Raw genomic sequence first — 15,980 nt, 5'->3', positions numbered from 1 at the left:
CTACTCTGTTACATAGATCTATATGTCTGTTTTTGTGCTAGTACCATACTGTTTTGATTACTATAGCTTTGTAGTATAATTTGAAATCAGGGAGCGATACCTCCAGCTTTGTTTTTTCTTCTCAAGACTGCTTTGATATTTAAGGTCTTTTGTTGTTCCATACAAATTTTAGGATTATTTGTTCTAGTTCTGTGAAAAATGTCAATGGTATTTTGACAGGGATTGAACTGAGTCTGTAGATTGCTTTGGGTACTATGGACATTTTAACAATATTAATTTTTCTAATCTATAAGCATGATATATCTTTCCATTTGTGTCATCTTCAATTTCTTTCTTCAATGTCTTAACAGTTTTCAGAGTACAGGTCTTTCACCTCCTCAGTTAAATTTATTCCTAGGTATTTTATTCTTCTTGATGCAATTGTTTCCCTTTTTCAAAGGGGGAACATCTTCTTGGTAGTGATCTAGTTTTGACCATGCAAATCAGGACAAAACCCCAAAGAATGGTAAAACAAAAAGATGGAAAGATTCTGGACTCCTGAATAGCTTCACAGAGCACAGATGTCCTACCTATCCAGACTGCTCAGCCTTTTATGTCTTATAACTCTTTGTTACAGCAACAACAACTAACCTATACTCTAATATGCCACCCACTGCAAGCTATTTGCAAAAGAAGCAGCCAGATTATCCTTTATATACTGCATAACATATATATTTAATACTATACAGTTATACATAATTTGTAGTATATTTTAATGTTATATAATATATATTATTTGAAAAGAATCTAAATTATATCTCTTTCCTCTCTTCCAAACCTTCAGTGGTTTCCCACAATACTCAGTAAAATTCCCTTACGACAGCCTATATGTTGGCTTCATATAATCTGTATCTTCTATAACTTCTCTGACCTTATCTCCTACCACTCCGCCCACTAGTTTCCTTGCTATTCCTCAAACACACCAAATATATTCCTACTCCAGGACATTTCCATTTGTTCTCTGGAACACTCTTCCCTCCCAATATTTTATTTTATTTTTTTAATTTTTTTTTAACGTTTATTTATTTTTGAGACAGAGAGAGAGCATGAATGGGGAGGGTCACAGAGAGAGGGAGACACAGAATCTGAAACAGGCTCCAGGCTCTGAGCTGTCAGCACAGAGCCCGACGCGGGGCTTGAACCCATGGACCATGAGATCATGACCTGAGCCGAAGTCGGACGCTTAACCGACCGAGCCACCCAGGCGCCCCTCCCTCCCAATATTTTAATGAATCACTCTTCCACCTCTTTCCAGTCTTGAACTCAAATAGCCCTTTCCTGGGCACACTATCTAAAATAGTAACTCTCAAAAAAAATAAAATAAATAGTAACTCTCCTGGTACATCCTTTTTCCTCCCTTATGTTTTTTTGTTTTCCCTCAAACTTATCTCCATCTAACAAGAAAGACTTTAATTTATTAGTTTTTATTATTTTTCCCCACTAACATGTAAGCTTTATAATGGCAGGAATTCTTCTTTTTTTTTTAATCTTTATTTTTTTTGAGAGAGAAAAAGGCAGAGAGAGAGAGCACCTGCCACTAGGGGAGAGGCAGAGAGAGAGGGGACAGAGAATCTGAAGCTGTCTCCACGCTGATAGCAGAGAGCTCAATGCAGGGCCCAAACTCATGAACCACGAGATCATGACCTGAGCCAAAGTTGGACGCTTTACTGACCGAGCTACCCAGGTGTCCCTAAGCCACCCAGACACCCCTAAAGGCAGGATTTCTGACTACTCTGTTCACAGCTGTCTCCCCACTGCCTGACACCCAGTAGGCACTCAATTTAATATTTAACAAAGATTTAATAAATTAACATGGACTCTTCCATAAATATTAAATGTAACTATTTTTCTATTTAAACCCAACCAACTTGAAGAAAGGAATTATTACACTGATATAAGGAAAACAAGAGACATGCATGAATAAACTTTTATGATAAAATTCCTTTACTAGCATATGTTCTAGGTCTGTTTGTAACTTCTTTCACTCTTCCTCTCGTATTCTGCTGTTTTTTGTTCTATTGTTACTGTCTCATTTTTCTCAAATCCATGTCTTTTTATTGATTATTCTCTAAGTAGAAATATATAATACATGTACAGGTATAGACAGAGTGATGCTGATAAATCTGATTTTCATTCCCCCTCAAAAAAGGAGTAAACAATTATTTTTATGTTTAAGTATTGGTAGAAGAAAAATTTCAAAGAAGGACTAAAGGAAAAGGAGAATAGGCAAAAAGAGAAGGACAAGAAAAACTCAGAGGACTCTCACAGTCAAAGGGGATCTGTGTGATTCTCTTCTCATAAACTCATAAACTTCCCTTTTCCCATTACAGGGAGCAACTGCCACATAGGTATAGCCAATTCTTGCTGGCCCAGCGATGTCGGCAGTTCTAAGTTTTCAAGGAGAAATTGGAAAAATTTTTTTTCTAAAGATGAAATCTACTAAACTTCAGATGTTGCCAAACAGCTAAAAAATAAACAAAAACAAACAATACCTATGTAGTTCAAATCAAATTCATCTACAGGAAAAGTGCATTTAGAGTTTGCAATCTCTCACTAACACAGATTCTTAGGCATTCTGCTCCTCAGGAAAAGGATCTTTCATGAAACAGAAAAATCCTGGTCTGTCCTCTCTTAAGAATGAAAGAAGGTGAAGAAAGAACATCTTTCCTTTTACCCAGATGATGTCTGGGAACTCTGCTCCACAGTCGGCTTGCTGGCTTAGAATCTGTCACTTTAATCTGAGCATTTGGAGCTACGGGGATAAACTGATTTACCTGAGACTAAATTGTTCTTTCTGTTTCCTGGACCTGGCAAAGTAGCTAAACAGAATAATTTGAGAGGTCTGTTGAAGTAGGATTCCTTCCTGGGGCATTACCTAGGTCCCTAAGAGAATTGAGCTGACTAAACTACAAACTCCAATCCAAAGAAGGCACTGGGGGCCTGAAACAGAAACTGGCTCTGATACTAAATGGGAAATTTATACTGAAAGGCTCTTATACTGACAGGGAGAACAATCTGACAATTACCTTATAATACCTCAGGAAAATATAGCTTACTTCCAAAGAAACAAAATCACCTGTTAACCTGCAAGAGAAGTTCTTGGCCCTCTAGAACTGCTCTGTCCAACACAGTGGCCCCTAGACACACCTGGCTATTGAACAATTAAAATGTGACTACGGTGACCGAAGAACTGAATTTTTAATTTTAAAGTAATTTAAATTTTATTTATTTTTTTTAGTAATTTAAATTTTAATCCAAACACTAACGCAGTATAAATTTTTCCACTGAACATAACTTTATCATTTTGATAGGACTATGTTCTATTTTAACTGTTAAAAATGTAGTACACTAATTAAGATATGCTCTAAGCATAAAGTACACAGTAGATTTCAAAGACTTAGTATAGAAAAAGAACATAAATATCTCATTAATATGTTTATATATTTATCACATCTTGAAATAATATTTTAGATATGTTGGGTTAAATAAAATATATTATAAAAATTAATTTTCCCAGCTTATTTTATTTTTTAAAATGTAGCTACTAGAAAGTTTTGCAGAAAACATGAATAGACACTTCTCTAAAGAAGACATCCGGATGGCCAACAGGCACATGAAAAGATGTTCAGCGTCGCTCCTCATCAGGGAAATACAAATCAAAACCACACTCAGGTATCACCTCAAGCCAGTCAGAGTGGCCAAAATGAACAAATCAGGAGACTATAGATGCTGGAGAGAATGTGGAGAAACAGTAACCCTCTTGCACTGTTCGTGGGAATGCAAATTGGGCCAACTTACTCTTAAAATTCCCCTAGAAAGGCTCCATGTTGACAATCAATATACCATTTACCAGTGAGTAAAACACGTTTCACTTTGTTTTCCAGCTTTAGGAAAAAATTCACTGTTTCTTCAGCTGAACACTAAACACAGTAACCTTGCATTTAGGGGCCATATCGTACAAAAAATAAACACATCTTTAAATGTTCATATTCAATATAGCGAGAAACTCGAAATATGACAGACATATAGGAACTGATACCAAATGAAGGAACAACACATTCAAGCCCAAATAGATGAGGGGTTTACACTTTGAGAGAGATGTGGGGCCTGAGACTGACATTTGGGATCTGGGACCAACAGAGGAAAGCATCTAATACATACAGTTCAATTCAAATATGTTAAATACGAATATGATGGGAACAAAGAAGGAGGTTAACTCAATCCATTTGTTACTAGCTAGTCAGCTTTGGATTCATTTTCTTGGGCCTTCTCCTAATGAATAAGCAGGAAGCTCAAAATAGGAGCACGTTCAGAAGCCTTCAAAATGCTGTTCTCCCAACTTTGTGAAAAAAGTACTCTTATAACAGTCAAGTGCTACAGCAAACTGAGAAAAGTCTGAAGATGTGTACTTTGGGCATGGGAGTGTGCTGAGCTGCCACCTTTTCTAAATCCCACTCACCTAGAGCATTGTAGAACTCCAATCTACATAGGCTCAGGCCCCTACAGTCTTTGAGCTAATCCTGACCAAGTCAGACTACACAACAGCAAACTGAGAACAATCAACCAGTGATATCTGGATTAGTCGTGCATCCCTAACCCTGCCATCTGGTATAATTCTGGCCACCTAAATTGGTTAAGTCTACACTGGTTGGTTCAGTCTAAATATCAGTCTAAATATCTAAACATCTGAATATGTTATTTCTTGATTTACATTTAGTTCTCTTTCTGTTTGGCTGAAGCCCTGACACCCTGCTCAGCTTTGTAAGCTCCCTCTTGCAGGGGCTAAACATGCTAAGTCACTGTATTATATCCTGCTCTAAAATGGCCAGGCCACCTGTCACTTGCCTGACTCTGAAGTTCATACCATTCAGATGGCTTTTAACTCTCTTTTTGCCTTCACAATATTTCACATGCACAACACACTTTCATCAGTAACATCTCTCATTTCAAAAACTGATTCACAGTGAAGATGAGCTTATCTACTAAGGAAGATGTAAATTAAGGAAGATCACTGGTCTAGAAACTTTTGCTGCTAGTGATTACTCATCACAATGAATTCCTGAGAGTCAGCCATATACTATACTGCCCAAATTACAGAAATATTTAAGAAGAGAAAAGAGTACTAAATTCTTCTCTTTTAGAGACAGGGGAAGAGGAGACCTTCCAAAGGGAAAATAATGAGAACAGCTTGATAGACAAAGTATATTTGAAATAGCTGTATGTTTCTCTACTGATATCAGATATAAACCCAACAGCACTATCAAATTGAAACGAAATACAAACATTCAGAACTTTTTGGAGTACCTACTATTATACCAGTAACTTTAACTATGTGATTTCATTTAATTCTCATAAAAATCTGAAAAGAGCTATCATTACTCCACTTTACAGGTAAGGGAACTAAAGAGCAAAACGTGTATATAACTTATCCAAGATTACAGTTAAGAAATAATGGAAAAATGACAAAACCTTCAAATGTGCCAAACTACAGGGCCTAAATTTAAACTTACATAATTGTAAAGTCCACACCTGACCTGTTTTGGAAATAGATTGAATAATCGTCAAGCCATGAGATAAATATGCCCCCACTAAAAGAAAAACTGAAATCAGAATGCAGCATTAATGAAAAAAATAATCCTTGATAAATTAACCACATTTAATTTTCCATGTAATTAGCATTTTTCTCTAATTATGAAATCTTCAAATGTCTCACATCCCACACCTAGAAACACAAAATCTGAAGTTGTAAAGGCACTGTTATCTTCTAATTTCTTTAAAATTTGGTTTTGAACAGTTATTATCTAATAAAAGAGAAATACATGATTACTAATCTTAGAACTGGCACTTAGATTAAGAAGAAAGCATTCTCAAAACAAAATACTGTTCACTTTGGTGGTGCGTGGGTGGCTTAGTAGGTTAAGTATCTGAGTCTAAATTTCAGCTCAGGTCATGATCACCATTCATGAGACTGAGCCCCATGTCAGGCACTAGGATTCTCTTTCTCTCTCTCTCTCTTTCTGCCCCTCCCCCAGCTCATGTACATGCTCTCTCTCTCAATCAAAATAAATAAATAAGCATTAAAAAAAAAAAAAACATTCTTCACTTTGGATAACTGTATTAATGTGATAGAAAATCCACACAAAGAATTTTTTTTAAACACTGAAAGAATGTTGGTAACTTCTCAGAGTATTCCCATGGTTGACTTACTAAATGAGAATGACATAAACAGACAAATAACTTCTATCGCTCATTATGGGACACTTAATGAAAGCTACCTCTGACATTATATCAACAATGAGAAAACAGATTTAATTTATTAAACCCAGCTCACATAAACTTTTCAGGGACACATCAATGACATAAAACAAATCTGCCAGTAACTTAATACAGAATTCCTTTGAATGTAGTATGTTATTATTTACTTAAAAAAAAAACAAGAATAGCCCAAATGACCAAAAACTAGTTACCTCTTTTAACATGAAGAGAAATTCACAAAGAACCACAGCCATTATCTACTACCTAGTTCAGGGAGCTGCCCAGCATCCCTTAAAATATTTCATCATATTGGTTATCTCAACAGACAACAAAGCTCAGAACCAGAACAAAAATAAGTATAATGCTCTCTTCGAAAAATATTATTTTAAAAAAAAAATTTTGGGGACGCCTGGGTGGTTCAGTCAGTTAAGTGTTTGACTTTGGCTTACATCATGATCTCACGGTCCATGAGTTCAAGTCCCACATTGGGTTCTGTGCTGACAGCTCAGAGCCTGGAGCCTGCTTCAGATTCTGTGCCTCCCTCTCTGTTTCTCCCCCACATGTGCTCTGTCTCTCTGTCTCTCAAAAATGAATAACTATAAAAAATAATTTAAAAAAATTTTTTAAATATTTATTTATTTTGAGAGAGAGACAGAGTGTGAATCGGGGAGGGGAAGAGAGACAGGGAGACACCGAATCCAAAGCAGGCTCCAGGCTCCTAGCACAGAGCCTGACACAGGGCTCAAATTCATGAATGGGGAGATCATGACCTGAGCTGAAGTTGGATGCTTAACCTACTGAGCCACCCAGGAACCCCTCTTTGAAAAATATTCTAAGAAACAAACAATGCTTTCATAAAAGTCTATGCTTTCTTGCTTTCTTTAGTCTAGCAGTAACTTTGATGTCAGAGAGATGTGGCTTCTAATCCAGACTTACTAAATCTTACTTTTCTCAAATGGGGAAATATTTGTAACTTCTACGTCAAAAGGTAAGAATTAAAAAGATTTTAGACACACACACACACATGAAGCCATAAGCATGGTACTTGGTACATGGTGCTCAATAAATAGCTGATACTATGATTTTATTTTATGTCAACTTTTTTTCCTTTTTTTATTAGGTTTTTATTTTAATTCCAGTATAGTTAAAATACAGTATTATTTCAGCTTTAGGTGTACAATAAAGTGATTCAACAATTCCTTACATCTCAATATGTTAATTTTTTTTAAGTAGGCTTCATGTCCAGCACATAGCCCAAAATGCAGGACTTGAATTCATGACCCTGAGATCAAGACTTGTGCTGAGATCTAGAGTCAGATGCTTAACTGATAAGGTGCCCCTTATCTCAATTTTTAAAATAAGACTTCATTTAGAGAAACAATGTAACTCAACTAAATAGGTTTTTATTACCAGTTTCAATTTCGTGGTTTAAAAATATTGTGATTTAGGAGGTGCCTAGGTGGCTCAGTAGGTTAAGCGATAGGCTCTTGGTTTCAGCTTAGGTATGATCTTGCAGTTTGTGAGATAGAGCCCCATGTCGGTCTCTGCTCTGACTGCATACAGCCTGCTTGGGATTCCCTCTCTCCCTCTCTCTCTCTACCCCTCCCCTGCTTGTGCTTGCACTCTCTCTCTCTCAAAATAAATAAACTTAAAAATATATATTGTCATTTACAGGCCATCAGACCTTAAAGGGAAAAGAGTTGGCTTCCACTAAGATCTTAGGTGTTGAGAAAAACCAGGGGAAAAAAGAAGGAAACGTGAATATCACAACTCGCTATTCAAAAATTTTTTCTACTGATTTCACTCCCTAAAGACATTTCTTTGGTTCCCCCTAACTGGAGGGCTATTTCAGAACTCTTCTACAAAACTGGGGCCCTTGGCAAGCATTATATTATATAATTATCATACTTTGAAAAAAAATTACTACTTTTATAGAATAGGACTAGTGACACCTATACTCTAATCTTACCCTCCTGAGGAAAAGAATGAATTTTCAGTAAGCCTGAGGACAAATGAGGGTGGTTTTAACATATGGGGTCCTCAATTCCAGAAGACAAAGGTGATGGCAAAGGAAATATAGGCTTCTAAGGTCTGAAACTGTGACTGTCAATAAGCCCTGACCTTGCTGTTTAGACATTTACAGTGAGCAGTACTTCCAGTTGCAGGCCATGACTTACTGGCAACTTGAAGACATCAAGCAGCAGATGTCAGAGATACCAATGACCTAAAAACAATATTGAATGAAGCAGCTGCATCCCATAAGACAACTTCAAGGGGATTTCAAAAAGGAATACTTCTATTTTTGATTATATTAAGAACTGTAGCAAAAGGACATTTCATAAAACTTGACAGAAATGTTCCAAAATACTATTAATTATAGACTTCTATATTGACAATATAATGTAGAAATACTTTCTGTATTATGGATGGTGTAAATCGACTTAATCCCATAAAAGGAAATATGCTATATTTTCTCAGGATATTGTTTTGGTTGAGAGATAGCTCATAAGGATTATTTCATCAAAATAAGAAGGCGTTATTCAAGCAGGAGAGACCTGGTATAATCTGGGATAATATGCCTGGCACCTCTATATTCCTGTTAAGAAAAAAGATGCTAATTTTTATTAAATTTAGCACATTACTGATAACTAAGTATGCACTTATTAAAAAATGCTTATCTTTAAAAATAAAATGGTGAAACCCATTATGAGCTGTTTCACTCTTCCTTCTGAAAAATCTAGACCTAACAACCAGTGCTTTGTAACTTTTCTAAAAAATCATTGAGTTCATTTAGCTTTTATTTTTGTATCACCATTCTGCTTATTCTTATTCATTTCCAGATTTTCTTCTTGACAAACAACTCAAGGAAAAGAAAAATAAAAAACACATTCCTCGAGGTGCCTGGGTGGCTCAGTCGATTAAGCATCCAACTTCGGCTCAGGTCATGACCTCACAGTTCATGAGTTCGAGCCCTGCATCAGGCTCTGTGCTGACAGCTCAGAGCCTAGAGCCTGCTGCCTATTCTGTGTCTCCCTCTCTCTCTATCCCTCCCCCACTCATGCTCTGTGTGTCTTTCTCTCTCTCTCAAAAATAAAGACATTAAAATATTAAAAAAAAAACCACATTCCTCATTTCAAATCTATGTGCACCCACCTGTAGCCATTCACTTAAATACACACAGATACATACCACAACATTCATTTTTATGCAGTTTTTCCTCAATTCCCAGAATCAAAGTGAAGGAAATTCTTGCCCTTTCTAATTCCTAAACAACCCCACTGTCAAGGGTGTATTTTTACAATAAACAAAACTAAAATATAAGACAACAGAAAATTATGTAGGTAACCAAAGTTACATGAATAACTCCTACATTTCTCAGTGTCAAATCCTGACAAAGGGCATTTTAATTCTATATACTGAATGCAACAGTATCTGTTTCATTGTAATATGAACATTAGTATAAGCTAGTATATAGTTCACCAGCACTCTACTAGATTTTTCACAGAAGTCTAAAATTAAATTAAAAAAATTGAAGTTCCAGTTTGATCTGGAATTTAAGCATTCAATTATTCTCTTACACAGTCTAAAAGAGATGGAAATAAAGTATTTATATAGCAACTTTTGCCTGTGGTGGCCCTAAGTATCTTTAAATAAGGCTTTCTTTGCCACTGAAAGATCACTGAGTGGCCACCTTTTTTACCCACTTATTACAGGTAGAAACACCTACCTATAGAGGTTAAGTGGCTTCTACAAATTAATGTCATGAGTCATCATAATAGTTTAGATCTTCTTAATGTTTATTTACTTTTGAGAGAGACAGAGAGGGAGAGAGAGAGCAAGCACGCGACTGGGGGACAGACAGAGAGAGGGAGACACTGAATCTGAAACACGCTCCAGGCTCTGAGCTGTCAGCACAGAGCCTGACATGGGGCTGGAACTCATGAACTGTGAAATCATGACTGGAGCCGGAGTTAGGCACTTAACCGACTGAGCTACCAGATGCCCCTAGTTTAGATCTTCTGACTTCAAGTCCTGTGCCTGTTGTCCACCATAATTTTTTTTTTTAATTTCTTTTTTTTTTTCAACGTTTATTTATTTTTGGGACAGAGAGAGACAGAGCAAAAAGGCGAGGGGCAGAGAGAGAGGGAGACACAGAATTGGAAACAGGCTCCAGGCTCTGAGCCATCAGCCCAGAGCCCGACGTGGGGCTCGAACTCACGGACCGCGAGATCGTGACCCGGCTGAAGTCGGACGCTTAACCGACTGCGCCACCCAGGCGCCCCATAATTTCTAAGAGCACAGAATCAACACACTAAAACAAAACAAAACAAAACAAAACAAAACAAAACAAAACAAAACAAAAACCAACAAGAATTTGTAGGCATTTACTTTTTTCATGAATTGCTACCTAAAAATAAAAAAGATTTGTCTTTGAAAGATGGAAAGCTTCCTTCAGAAGCAGCAGTTATCTCTATTTGCATTGGAAAAATCACTTTAAAAAAGTCTTAAAAGTTGAGGAGTTCATCACCTCTTACCACACACAATAATTGCTGGTTCTTCCAACAGAGGTGTGGCTTAATGACACTGGATCCTAAATTGTATTTCCCTCCACTTTTATTTCTAGTATCACTTTGAATAAGAAACTACATTTTTTTGCCTTGGTGTCTCCCTTCTGTACAACAGAAACAGAAAAATTTAAGTCCTACCTGACATAGACAATGTAAGGAAGAATTTACTGTTTGTGGACTGCTTTGAGATTCCAGAATGAAATACATAATCCAGTTGATCTTCAACCCTAGAATAAAGGCAAACTTCACTGAAAGTAACTGCTTCAGCAGATGCCTTCAAAATAAAATACTACACCATTATTTAAACAGAGCGGTTTTATGTAAATTAAATGGTGGGGGCTCCAACACTGGTTAGAAAGGTCTTTTGCCCAATTCAAAAATTTAATACTTCTATTCTCACATATTTTTCATTCAGTAGGCACATTACACCTATTCTTAAATTAGGAGAAATTATATGCATTTATTAAAGAGAACAGAGACCCTCAAGAAAATGATGCAATCATTTGCAATAGTAAATATATAAAATAGCAAATTAACGAATTCTCTAAAATAAAATTTGTTAAATTTCATTTAAGGTCAGCTCTTGGACAACTGTATTTACTGAAGGGCAACAAAATTTCCAAATTTTAACCTTATGTTTGTAGATCAGCCTTTAACAAATCTTAACCCTTTATACTTTCATCAAGTCTACATTCAACTTACTTCTTCTGACATATAAACGTAATTCTTAGAAATTAAAGGTTCAATCAGTAAATATAAGAGGTTTATTGCTACTGTCACTCTTTTGATGATATTCCCAGTGAGGGAAGAAAAGAGATAAAAGAGATTTTATTAAATTGGAAGCTGAATTAAGAATACTGAGAGGATACCTAGCTTAGGTAGAAAGCACAAGAGACAACTCTTCAGAGATATAATGAAAAGTAAAACAGACTGAAGAGGCTATGAAAAAGCAAAAAACAAAAACAAAACAAAACCTAAAAACACCAAAAGCAGTTTGAGAGAGAGAGAGAGAGAAACACCCAAGATTAGATAACAGAAATAAAGGAATAAAGGCAAAGGACGGGAGGACGCGAGCCATCAGACGGAAACCGATGAAACAGGGTACCAAAAAGAGCTAAAGATTATGGGAGTAAGGGCCTGCGAAGGTAAGGTGGGGCACCGAAGGAACTCCAGCGCAAAACGACATTAAAGCAAACACACAATCGTAAACTCACAAAAGAGAACGAAGATGTGCCGACAACAGAAAAATGAGAAGAGAGCCAAGGAAGAAATCACAGAGGCAAACTTGGTCGGTGAGGGTAAGGAGAGTCAGGAAGAAGAGCCAGACTAGGGATGCACAGCGAGATGGAAGCAATCGAGGGGAGCAAAAGGATACACTGCCTCAACGGAGAGACCAGCCGAGCGAAAGGGCACGTGGGAGGAGGGGATGAAAGAGCAGAACTACGAAAGAGGGGTAAAGGGAGGACAGAGCGGCGAGGATGGAGCAGACGGCGAAGGGCAGGCGAGGTCTGGGAACTGGAGTGAGGTTCAGGAAGAGCCGGCCGAAGAACATGCCGCAGGGGCAGGGGCGGCAGGGAGCACCCAGTGAGCGCCGTGGCTCCTCGCCACCCGGAGGGCACTCTGCACAGCCGTCCCCACCGACCTTCAGCGGGCCCAGGGCTGGGCTCCGACGGGCAGCCGCCGGACGAGGGGCCGCAGCGGGCGAGCGGGGACAAGGAGAAGGAGGCCGCTTCCTGCCGGGCCCGTGGGAAAGAGGGAGGGAGGGAGGGGTCCTGGGTGTAGGGAACCCGGGGAGACGGTGAAGACAGAGGCTTACCTTTCGCCGGGTTCGGCCTCCTCCACTGCCTGTCGGACGGAGGAACTCGTTGTCCTGCTGGAAAAAGACGGCCCTACCCGGGTCAGCACCATCCCGCCCCGGGCCCCCTCACATCGCCATCGCAGCAACCGCAACCACCGCAGCGGAGGAGCCGGTTCGTCACCGCCGCTCGGCTACCGGCCCACCACGGCCAGTGAGCATGCGCAGTCGCCCCAGTCTCGAGGGATTCCCGGCCAGCCAGCGCTACCTGCGATCAACAGGTCTCCGGCCCTGCGGCCCCGCCCCCGGCCTTCTCTCGCCTCCCCGTTCCTCCCTGGTCCCTCCCCTCTCTGAGGCTAGGCCCCGCCCCTTGCAAACACTTAGCCCCGCCCCTCCCCCCGCGTTCCAAGCCTCTCAAGCGCCAGTGCCAACAGATTTCGGGATTTATCCACTCTATTCGGCTCGCTATCCCAAGCTCTCGCGAGAACGGGAGTTTTGCGTCAATAAAATGCGCGAACCCCTGCAGAAGTGTCTGACTAGGGGTTTAAAGAAACAAGGGGAGAGTCTGTGTTTCATGCTGAAGAGGAGGGCATAGGAGGATCGCAAAAGGAGGGAGTGCTAGGACTTCAGCTCTATTTCTCACGTTGATTTTTATTCGCTCTTCCTGACCTTTTGGCTGCCGTCCTGGATAAAGAGCCTAGTCCCTGCGCTACTCCCCTTGCGCAGTAGGAAAGGAAGCTGCAGGAAATCCACGCTGGCTCAAAACTGCTGGCTTTTAGGGACTTCTTGCATTTTTGGAGAGATCGTGGATGCTGCTATGGTTACTGCTAGGTTACTGATGCCCACAAAGGCGGGGAGAGAGGGCGATGAAGTGAAGTCTTTAGCTTTGAAATTCCATTAAAAGAAGCCTATGATTTGGTTAGCCCGTGAAGGATAATCTTGTGATTTACTTTCTCATCCCAGTTTCTGAATGTAATCCAGGCGAATTTTTTGTAGCTGTGCTACTAAAGCAAAGTTAATGAAAAAAAGGAAATTGTGGCTGTGGTGTGTGTTAAAAGTGAATTTGGAGGATGAATAGTGTTGATGGATGTAGAACAATAAGCGTACTTAATGGCACTGAACTGTAGTTATAAAAAGGTTAAAATGGTAAATTTTGTAGGTATGTTTTAATAAAAATGAATTCAAAAGAAAAGGGTTTGTGCACTTATTTGGGAATACAGATCTTCCTTGAGTTATGACAGAGTTATGACCTTATAAACCCATCATATATTGAGAATATTGGGAGTTGGGGTTGCCTGGGTGGCTCAGTTGATTAAGCATCCCACTCTCCATCTTAGCTCAGGTCATGATCTCAATGGTGTCTGAGTTCGAGGACCTCTGTCAGGTTCTGCTTCAACAACACAGAGCCTGTTCGGAATTCTCTCCCCCTCTCTCTGCCCCTACCCCACTGGTAGTGCACTCTCTCTTTGAAAATAAATACTTAAAAAAAATTGGGGTGCCTAGGTGGCTGAGTCAATTAAGCATCTGACCTCGACTCAGGTCATGGGCTCAGGTCATGATCTTGCTGTTTGTGGGTTTGAGTCCCTTGTTGGGCTCTGTGCTGACAGCTCAGAGCCTAGGGCTTGCTTGGGATTGTGTGTCTCCCTTTCTCTGCCCCAACCCTACTTGGGCGCACTCTCTCTCTCTCTCAAAAAAAAAAAAAAAAAAAAAAAAAAAAAAAAAAAAAATTAAAAAATATTGAGTTGAAAATGTATGAAATACATCTAACTTACAAAGCATACACAGCCTAGCCTAGCTTCCCTTAAATGTGCTCAGAATACATTAGCCTGCAGTTGGGCAAAACCATGTAACACAAAGCCTATTTTATACCAAAATGTTGAATATGTCATATAATTTCTTGAATACTGTACTGAAATTGAAAAACAGAATGATTCTAAGTGTATTGGTTGTTTATCTTCAGGATTGCATGGTTGACTGGGAGCTGTGGCTCACTACCACTGCCCAGTATTGTGACAGTATACTGCATTTTGCCAAAAAAAATATTTTTTCAAAATTTGAAGTTTGTTTTCTACTGAATTCTTACCACTTTCTCACCATAGTAAAGTTGTAAGTGGTAAGTCAAGCCATCATAAGTAAGGGACCATCTGTAATGATGCCTCGTAGCCCAGGCCATTTGAGGGATAGGTTTTGAATATAATTTGTCTTCTGGTTTTTCTTCATCTTAGTATGTATTTCTAACATGATTCTGTGTGCCCTGTTATCCTATTATTACCAGTCTATTAGCATTTGCATGAATGGTTTGCTTTCCTGATTCCTAATCTCTTTTTTTAAATAGCCAAATACCATTTTAATATCCTTTCTCATAAGGTCCTTTATTGTTTATTTTGTGATTTGAATTTATAGGCTCAAAACTGAAAGGCTTTTTATTCCTTTAGTTCTTCTTCTCTTAGAAAAAATATATTAAATATTCCATTATTTGCATTTACACATCTATGCCCTCCCTAAAATACACCCTGTGCTAAGATCCCTTCTCTATTATGTGTTCTTTTTATTCAAATCACATTTTTAAATCATCTATGTGCCAGACAGTGTACTAATTTTGGAGGGTACCAACGTGAATAAAAGAGAACTTGGTTGGAGTATTTGCATAATTACTTTACAACGTAATGTGTATAGTGCAGAAATAGGTGCACAAGGAGGAGCTCCTCTGGAGCTCAGAGGAAGGGCATGAATCCAATTTAGGCTGGAAGAGGTCATGAGTCAGGAAAGACTTCCAAGAGAAAATGATTCCAGAGAGTTAATAAAGTGGGATACGTGTGTATGTGTGTGGAGGTGGAGAGACAGAAAGAGAAAGAAATTGCTTAGACAGAACTATGTAATAAGAAACTGATCTTTGCACAGAACTAAATCTAGGCATAATCTGATGGCCGCAACTTGGGGATGTGAGGTTAGAGAAGCAGGCAAAGATCAGATCATGGTGAGCCATTGAAGGATTTCAAGGAAAGATCTATTCAACTGGTATTTTTTATTATCTATTCAGAGTGTGTCAAGCACTGTACTAGCTAATAGGGTACAATGAGGATCAAGTCAGTCCCAATGCTCAGGGAATTTGCAATCTGGTATGGGCAGACATGCTCCTCAGATGCCAATAAACTGTACTAAAGAGGTTGTTTGGGAACCCAAGAGAGGAAGAGCACTTAACTAATCTAGAAATTTAGACAAGACTTCATGGAAATTATTCACCAATAGAAGAATATAAAATAATCTATTAAAGACAATTAGAAAAATTATGTTATCTCTATTAGAGAATGCATTCATCTAAT

The 15,980-nt window shown here is 38.7% G+C and overlaps 1 protein-coding gene across 11 annotated transcripts in view; it reads right to left on the bottom strand.

Moving 5' to 3' along the window:
- The window catches only part of FAM135A (family with sequence similarity 135 member A), a 122,469-nt gene extending 109,592 nt beyond the window's left edge, over positions 1 to 12,877 (bottom strand). For 3 of the 11 annotated variants that reach the window (XM_040473877.1, XM_040473878.1, XM_040473879.1), the window contains exons 1-2: positions 12,679 to 12,877; positions 11,001 to 11,089 (exon numbers count right to left, since the gene is read on the bottom strand). The gene's annotated coding sequence lies outside the window, so the exon portion shown is untranslated. The remainder of the gene's footprint in view (positions 1 to 11,000; positions 11,090 to 12,678) is intronic. The other 8 variants (XM_040473874.1, XM_040473876.1, XM_040473880.1 and 5 more) reach the window with 6 other exon arrangements.
- Between the last annotated feature and the right edge of the window lie 3,103 nt (positions 12,878 to 15,980).

The sequence above is a fragment of the Herpailurus yagouaroundi genome, unplaced genomic scaffold, assembly GCF_014898765.1.
Source record: "Herpailurus yagouaroundi ecotype Mexico unplaced genomic scaffold, PumYag 139, whole genome shotgun sequence".
Taxonomy (NCBI): Eukaryota; Metazoa; Chordata; class Mammalia; order Carnivora; family Felidae; genus Herpailurus; species Herpailurus yagouaroundi.
The sequence above is the reverse complement of the archived record's forward strand: the minus strand, read 5'-3'. Positions and strand labels throughout refer to the sequence as shown.